We start from the raw sequence: 9,218 nt of genomic DNA, 5'->3' as shown, positions 1-9,218 counted from the left end.
GGGGCATCGTTTTGATTTCCTTTTGCACAGACCGGGGGCACTGTTTTGATTTTCCCTTGCACGACAAGGGGGGCTCTGTTTTTTTTTCCTTTGCCAGACACGGGGGGCACTTTTGATTTCCCCTTTCCAGAACAGGGACATCTTTTGATTTCCCCTTGCACAACACGGGGGCATCTGTTTTTATTTCCTTGCACAGACACGGGGGATCTGTTTTTGATTTCCCTTTTCACAGACACGGGGACTCTGTTTTGTTTCCTTCGCACGACAAAATTTTTTGATTTCCTTTTCCCCCAAACGGGGGCATCTGTTTTTGATTTTCCCTTTTTACAGACCCGGGGGAAACTTTTTTATTTCCCTTTGCCAGACACAGGGAGCATCTGTTTTGATTTCCTTCCCCAAAAGGGAGCATCTGTTTTGATTCCCTTTGAAAAGACACGGGGAGCATCTGTTTATTTCCTTCGCAAGACCGGGGGGGCATCTTTTTTTTTCCTTTTCCCCAGACCGGGAGCTCTGTTTTGTTTCCCTTTTCACAGACCGGGGGGCACTTTTTGATTTCCCTTTGCAGACACGGGAGCATCTGTTTGATTTCCTTCGCACAAACACGGGGCCTGTTTTTTTTTCCTTCGCACACACGGAGCTTGTTTTTGTTTCCTTCGACAGACCGGGGGCATCTTTTTATTTCCCTTTGCACAGACACGGGGCTCTGTTTTGTTTCCCTTGACAGACACGGGACATCTTTTTGATTTTTCCCTTGCACAGCACGGGAGCATCTGTTTTGATTTCCCTTTCCCAGACCAGGGAGCATTTTTTTTTTCCTTCGCACAGACCGGGGGCAACTTTTTTGATTTTCCCTTTTTTTCACAGACACCCAGCATCTGTTTGATTTCCTTTCACAGACACGGGGGGCATCTTTTTTATTTCCTTTGCACAAAACCGGGGGGGGATCTTTTTATTTCCTTGCAAGACCGGGGGCATCTGTTTTGATTTCCTTTGCACAACACAGAGCATCTGTTTTGATTTCCTCGCACAACACAGGGGGGCATCTTTTTTATTTCCTTCCAAGCACGGGGGGCATCTTTTTTTATTTTCCCTTCCCCGACGCGGGGGCATCTGTTTTTGATTTCCCTTTGCACAAAACGGGACATCTGTTTTTGGTTTTTTTCGCACAACACAGGGAGATCTTTTTGATTTCCTTTCACGACCAAGGGGGCTCTTTTTTGATTTTCCCTTTTTACGACCGGGGGGCATCTGTTTTGATTTCCCTTTGCAAGACACGGAGCACTGTTTTATTTCCTTCGCACAACCGGGGGCATCTTTTTGATTTCCTTCCCCCAGACCAAGGGAGCATCTGTTTTGATTTCCTTCGCAAGAACGGGAGCTCTGTTTTGATTTCCTTCCACAGACCAGGGGCATCTGTTTTTTATTTCCTTTGCACAGACACGGGATCTGTTTTGATTTCCTTCGACAGACACGGGAGCTCTGTTTTTTTCCTTCGCACAACAGGGAGCATGTATTTTGTTTTCCTTTGCACAGACACGGGAGCATCCTTTTTATTTCCTTCGCCGAATGGGGGGCTTTGTTTCACACAGCGTGTGACTGTTTGGTAGTCCCTAAATGGGGTGGGTGCGAGGGGAAACCGCCCCTCCTGGGCTTGGGCAAGGCGGGCCTAGGGGCTGACTTTGAAGTCTGAATTTTGCTGTAACGAATTAAATGTTATGGAATTAAATATGGAGTGTTTTATTTTTTTCCCCCGGTTAACAGTTTCAGGGGAGAAATGTATTTTTTTTTTTTTTCCAATGGGTTAGTATTTTTTTTTTTTTTCTTCTTCTTTTTTTTTTTTTTTCTTTTCTTTTTTTTTTTCTTAAATGGAAGGGGGGGGCCGGGGCCACAACACAGAAAGGGTGGGAGCCACTCTTCCCATTATGCCATTTTTATGTATCCAATTCAAAAAGGAATCCGAAATTTCTTTTTCCATGTCATAACCACTCATGGGATGTTCAATAATTTTTTGGATCACAAAAACGTTTTTTCCATTTTTTAAAAAAGTAACTCGCAGATCCTCGAATAGATTCTCTGTGGTATTGTTATGTAACAGAAACCCTTTCTTTTCCGGCGAAAAGCAACGGGCAAATGATAAAATTTGCTTTCCTTTTACAACTTGCCCCTTTTCTACCCTTATCTTCCGTTGACTGCTCCGGAATGGCTCTTCTGCGGTGGGATATTCGACATTTTCGTTCTCTCAGACGCGGTCGTCGTCTTCTCATACCTTCCAGCAACACACCCATTATCTGTTCTCCAAGAGACCTTCATAACACATCCTCCAGTACCGATTCCAAATTATTTTGTTTCATAGCCTCACCTTCTCACTCTCACCCCACTCCCACCCCCCTTAAATTCGTTGCTGCCGTGGGGGCGGGGCTAGGGGGTGGAGACTGAGGACCTTCGGGGGGATCCCCTCAGTCCTCGCCTCAGTTAAATTTTGCAGGGGTCTGGTCTTCTTTTTTTCCTTTTCCTTTTCTTCTTTATCCACTCTTCTGTCATTTAATCCTATTTTTTAACTCATTTTTATCCTTTTCGCCACAATACTTTGTCAAAGTTCTTTTTGACCTTTGATGTATGGAACATTTGTTTATTTTGATCATTGACCATTCTGGAAATCTACAATCACCTTCTGAACTAAAAAAACTTTTCCTGGGAACTTCGCCACCCCAAAGCCCCACCCTATTGCTATATTTTGAATATGCCTCTAGTGACTGTAGATGCTGCCGCGGCAGAAAACTTTCAATAAATAAATAGAAACCCCCCCCCCCAATCCTTTGCTAAAGAGACGGACGCTGGGACCCATTGCTGGAATCACCCATGCCTAGGCCTCAGCCCTCAACTGTACTAATTTTGCACGGTCTTTTTCGTTCCTGTCCCTTTTCCAACTCCTATCCACTTCCTGAGGTGTGAGAACCGTGTTGAAAGGATGAAAGTCTGACCGTGCCAGTCATGAACGGCCTGCGGTGTCATGGGAACGGTTTTAACTCAGTTTAGTTGTCTAGCCCTTACCCCTAGTGGGGTAAGGGCTCAACACTCCTCCCTCTTCCACACGTCCCCGTCCTTCTGCTCCCATCTCTACAGACATCTTAAATACTCTATTTAGCCCAGCCAAATGGGACCGATTTTTCTTGATTCCTCCACAACTCCTTAATCTAAAAACACCCCCCCCCCCCCCCCCCCCAGTCCCCTGCCCGTTGTTGTCGTGGGGGGGCTTAGGAGGGAAAACTGGGACCCAATGATGGGGAACCCCCCAAACCTTGGACTCGCCCTCGACTCAACAAAATTTTGCATGGTCTTTACTTTCCTTTCCCACTTTTCGTTTTCTTCCCTTCACCAAACCCTTCTGCTATCCACCTCCAAAGGTGTGGAACCGGCTAAAAGAATGAAAGGCTGACTTTGTCCCAGTCCTAAACGGCCTGGGGGCCCTGGGCAGGGTTTCCCCTGATTTAGTTCCCTAGCCCTTACCCCTAAAGGGGGACCCGGGGGGGGGTAAGGGCTATTTTTTCCCCAACAAACCCCAGGCTTACATGGCCATATGAAAAAATATCCCCACTATTGGGAATGGGGTTTTCCCCCTTTATAAAATCCCCCAAACGGTAAACCCACCCATTCCCTGACCCCAGGCTCTCCTTTGCCAGGGCTCCGAAACTGCAAAAACTACCCCCTCAAAAATGCCTATATACAGTACCAAAAAATCAACCCTTAAGGAACATTTCCACTCTTCCACATGCTCAATTTTCAACCCTCTATCCCCACAACCTCCAACATTAACCACCCCCTTTCCATTAAATACCTTACGCCTTATGACCCCCTCTCCATAACACTACCCCCCCTCAACACTATCCTTCTCACCCCCCCCGCCCTTCTATTTCCCCTATTCTACAACAATCTTAAATCTCTCTTTAGCGCAACCAAAGGGGACCGATTTTTCGTGATCCTCCCCAGCTCCTATCGGGAAAACACCCTTCTCTTCCAAGTCTCCAAAAAAAAGTAGGTAATTTCTTTCCGTAGCCGACCCACCGCTCCCGTTTGTCACGTAACATCCAAAAACCAAGCTAAGCTTAAAAAAACAAACTGACCTATAGGGTAACCCCCATCCAACCTCAATACTTGCCGGAAAACAGTTAATCTCCCCGCAAATTGCCCAGCCTATGACAAGATTGGTCAACTGTGGAGAAACCTACTTGCCTTTCACAGACTATGAGCAACTCATAAAATGCACTCTTTCCCCCCCAAGATCATCGAAAAAACCACTAATAAGCCAAATTACCTTCCGTAGACTAAATTTCCCCTTTTAACGCCCTACATGGGGAGAATCCCTCCCTGTTCGTCCATCCCAAACCCTCCTCCATTCATCCCAAAATTTTTTGGCGCCCCTGGGCACCCCCACCAAAACATTGCCGTTCCAAGCCAGATCCCCACATGGCCCACCGGGCCAACCCGATCTAACTGCTCTGCAAAATCACGCACATGTCCACTGTGGGGGGCCCCCTAATTTTTTATAGGGCTGTCCCACCTACTTTTGGTTGAGGTAAAACTCTCAATTAAAATTTGGGACTACCTACTGAACCGACAGGAACACGTAAACTTTTTCTCTCTTACCCTTACTCCAGTAATACTGCTCATTCTACCAATTTTTCCCAAACCCCCCTACCCCACTCTAACTCCCCTCTTTTACCTCCTACCTTCCCCAGTCAACTCTTTTTTCCTCCTAAACCCCGACACTCCCAAACTCTACTCAGATACTTCAAAACCCCCTCAAACCCCAAAACCTTCCCCCCCTCCCCCCTCGCACTACCCAACAGACGAAAAAACGTTCCCCCCCTCTTCCCCTACCACACAAAAACCTCCACCTTTCCCCTGCCCCCTTGAGCAACAAAAATCCTTTTTTTCCCCCAAAACTCCCCACCCAACTCCCCAGAAGAACATTGAAAATATTCCAAAATTATTTAAAAAAACGACATCAAAACCCCCAAAACTTACTACCCCCTCCCTCCACACCCAAATAACTGCGATATCCTCCCCCTAAAGTATCCCCCCTACAAAACCCCATCCTCCCAACCCCCCAACACAGCCCCCTCCCCCCCCCCAAACCCCCCCCCATTAAACCCCCCCACCTCCCCCCTATCCCCTTCCCCTCCCTCCTTGATACCCGTGAATCCCCTTTTTCCCCCAATATCCCTTCCCGACCCTCTGTCTCCTATACCCCTCCTAGTAAACGCCAAATCCCACCCTCTCCCTTCTCAACCTCTCGGGCCTTATCCCCCTCTAGCTGCATCCCCCCCAAAATCTCCAAAACGTACTACACTATATCACTAAAGTATCACCTTCATTGTAATACGCGGTTTTTGATCCACAGACCCACCTTTGTCATATCCTTTTCCCCTTATAACCCATCTATTTTATGCCTTCAAGAGCCTTTCTTACACATCCTCCAAAACCAAACCCCAATTTTCATTTTGTCTCTTCCCCAATTCCCCTTTGCTCGTCCTACTTACCTCTGCTTTCCCCACCTATCCCCCCTTCCCGACCCCCAAACCCATCAACATCCTTTCAGAATCCCACACTTTCTGTTCAACACCCTTTTCTCTTTTCCCCAAAAGCATACATACCTCCATCTAATCTAACCCTTTTCCAAACCCCGACCTAACCCTTTCACTCACCATTCCTTTGCCCAGCTTAGACAACTAAACACTACTCAACCACCCCCCTAACATTTTAAATATATGCTACATGACCTTAGATGTCTGCAATTTATCTTGCTTTTAACCTCACCTAACCCTCCTCTTCCAGCATGTCTCCAAACAAAAGTTTTTTCCCTTTCCCCAGCCCCACCCGAAACGTTCCCCCTTGTCAAGTTACATCCAAACCCAAGCCATAGCATTATCTACCCTGTCCCTTTACTGCAAAAAAATCTCTAGAACTTTCCCAAACCCCCATACTTTTCCCGGAAATGTCTCCATCTTCTCTACTATACATTTTTCATGCTATAAAAAAAATTGGGCGTTGCGAGAAATTTATTCCCCCTAAGGCCTTGTAAAACACCATCAACATTGCCAAATTACCCCTTGTAAATATTCCGCTTTTAACTATTATTACTCATGATTACCAAATTAAAGCTCTTCTACTTTGGGAAATTTTCGCGATTTCCGTTCTCACGACTTACCTTCTCTTTTCCTTTCTTATACCCCATCCAATACTACCCCAGAGACTTTTCTTACACATCCTTCTATACCATTCCCATTCTTTTTGTCCTTCCCACACCTTTATGTCCGTGTAATTTACTATCAGAAAACACCTTAATTATACCCCCTTTTTAAAACCAGGCCCCTTGCACTTAGCACATCTTTTTTCCCGGCGCGGGTCACAGTTATTTAACTTTTCTCCCCCTCCTCCCCATTGACTTTTTTAACTTTGAATTTCCCAATGTCAGCCACCTCCTTATAGTTGGTGATTTTAACTGCCCCAAACCTGGGTCCCCATCCTACCTCCGGGCAAAAGTTTTTTCTTCCTCCTCCAACTGCCCTTTAATATTCTTATTCAGATTGCAAAACACATCGACAAAATCGTTTTCACCCTTTGCCCTTCTTTTGCTCCCCTTCATTGATTCCCCTTGTCGTTCAGACCACTTTTCCAAAAATTTTCCACTTTTTTTCTCCTGTTTCACATGCACTATTTCCCTAATCTCCCGGGTGGCTTTTGATGAACTGACGGGCAACTTTCCCGCTCTCATTTTTTCCTACCCTCCATCCATCATTTTTTTAACTAAAATTTTTTCACTTTAAGTCCAAAATTTTTCCTATACAGTTTTCCCCAAAACCTCAAGACTTTCCCTGCAAGTGCTCATCCGGGGAAATTCTGACTGCCCCAAAATTTTCCCTTTAAACGCGCAGTTGGGAAAAATTATCATAAAAAATTAGGTACCTCTAATCGCTATCACCCCTTATCCCCTTTTAAAAAGACACCGCCTGTTTTGCATAAATCCGGAAATAAAACAACTACCTGGAAAAAAGTTTTTTTTCAAATTTGGGTCCACATCTATTTCCCTTCGAAAGAACTGTCGCTGATTTACTCCAAATCGCTAATGAACCCGGCGACTATTTCAACAGGTTTTAAGGGCTCTCACCCTGTCCTCTGCTGAGACCTGAATGCTCTTTTTTTTTCCTCTGAACTCAACTGCCTTTCAGTCGTGCTGCAAAACCCCCGTTAGCCACGCAGTATTCACAGTATTCGCTACCGTATCCTAAAACCCTTCCCCTTCCTCTCTCTCCTTCCTATACTCAAACCCTGGGGCAGGGGAATTTTCCTCCTCATTGGCAGCTCTTATCCTCCCCCCTTTTTGAAAACCCAATAATCGTTTCCCTTCCCAAGACTACCGCCACATCGCTTTACCCAGCTTGCTTGTGAAAATTATTAGAATGAAAGGTTTTAAATTCCGCTTTAGTGGTTCATGAATCTCCAACTTTTTTTACTTCCCCGTTTGGTTTCTGCCTGTCTGAATAGGGTGACCCCAATCTTTCGAAACAATTACAATTGCATTTTGCATGCCATGTTCCCACTTTAGCTATATTTTTTTACCTAGAAAAAAGGTTGACCCCCCTTGCGATCCATATTCTTCATCATTTTTCCTCCCTAGGCAACCAGAACATAGGTGCCCTTTAAAAGTCCCTCTCAAAATCTTTTCCCATCAAAATTGCTCTTCCCCATAAACCTTTCCTCAGTTTGAAGTCCCCCGAAAGGATGTGCTCAGCACCCCCTTATTCCTTTTTATTTTGATAGCTTGTTTCAGTTCTACACCAGAGCCCCTGGTAGAAAATTTAATCATTCCTCGGGCACATCCATCCCCAAACTCTCTCCCAAATTCCTTAGTTTCAATTCATCTTCTTTTTGGCCACTAACCATGGCTTGTTTTTCTCCCCCCAAATTTTTTCTCCTTTTTTTTCTTACACACATGTGGGTCCCCACCTCCACCTTCATAAATGCACTCCACTCCAATCTTTTGGCAAATTCCTTGGCTTTATTTTTGACTCCAAAATTGCCCGGGCGGACCATATCTTTTACTTAAAAAAAAATCTCCCGGGGGGCCCCTCTGCCGCCTCCTCCGCCGCCTCTCCCCCAAATGTACCTGGAGCTCAATCGCTAAAACTCCTCTTCAGTTCCTTTCATCCTCTCACTCTTGTTGTAGATGGCATTCTATCTGCCTCTACCCCCTTCTTCTACAGTCTTCCCCCTTTGCCCCAGGCGCCTTCTGCTCATCTCCTTGAGAAACCCGTACACTGGTCGATGCCTATCTCCCTTAACCTTTTTCCATTCTCTCTCTCTGATGTATGGGCCCTTTCCACCAAATTTTTTTTAGCCAAACTAAGTATCCCACAATCCCTGCTTCCCTTCCCTTTGCTTCTCCCCATTTTTAAATATTCTTTTCTCCATTCGCAGGTACCCCCTTCCCTTCCCGCCTTCCTTTTCTGTCTACTCCATTTTCCTGTCGTAAAAATTTCCCCATATTTTCCTCTGTTTTTCCTGACCCACGAAAAACAGATATCCCCCCCTTTTGTCCCCCGGGTTGTACATGGGGACGTTCGGCCTCTCTCCGAGGGGGCGGCGGTTCGGCCCCCCCCAGGGCAGAAGTTGCAATTGTCGCCCGGGGGTTTCTGCTGTGGGTGGGGCCCCGGCGGGGAAACTCGGTTCAGCCGGTCAGCAGAAGCTGACACTGAGCAAAACAAAAAAGACAGTTGTCACACCCAAAAATTCCATTTAACAAATGCAAACAAAACCAAACTTTCTCACCCATTTCTTTTTACCATGTCTTCACTCTTCCTCCTTTATTTTCCTGAACTTCCAAAATTTCCCCCCATTTCATGTTTTCACTGATCCTCCAATACCTCAAGTATCCTGTTAAAAATGAATCCTTTAAACCACCTCCAGGTTTTTCCCGTACCCTTCCCATCTTTACTTTCAAAACCCCTCCCTCCTAAAAAACACTGTCTTTACTACGAACTGTATCCACCATTTTTTCCTTAAAAAACATATTCACTCCTTCCTCTTTCCTATTTTTTTTCCATCTCCCATAGCTCATAAAATCTATGCCTCCACTTTTCTTATATCAGAACTAGTTCACCTACTAGGATACAAATCTATCAAATTTTTTTTGGGTGCCCAGCCATTGGAATCCCCCG

The sequence above is a fragment of the Penaeus monodon genome, chromosome 6, assembly GCF_015228065.2.
Source record: "Penaeus monodon isolate SGIC_2016 chromosome 6, NSTDA_Pmon_1, whole genome shotgun sequence".
In the NCBI taxonomy this organism is placed as follows: Eukaryota; Metazoa; Arthropoda; class Malacostraca; order Decapoda; family Penaeidae; genus Penaeus; species Penaeus monodon.
Note: the sequence above shows the minus strand (reverse complement) of the source record.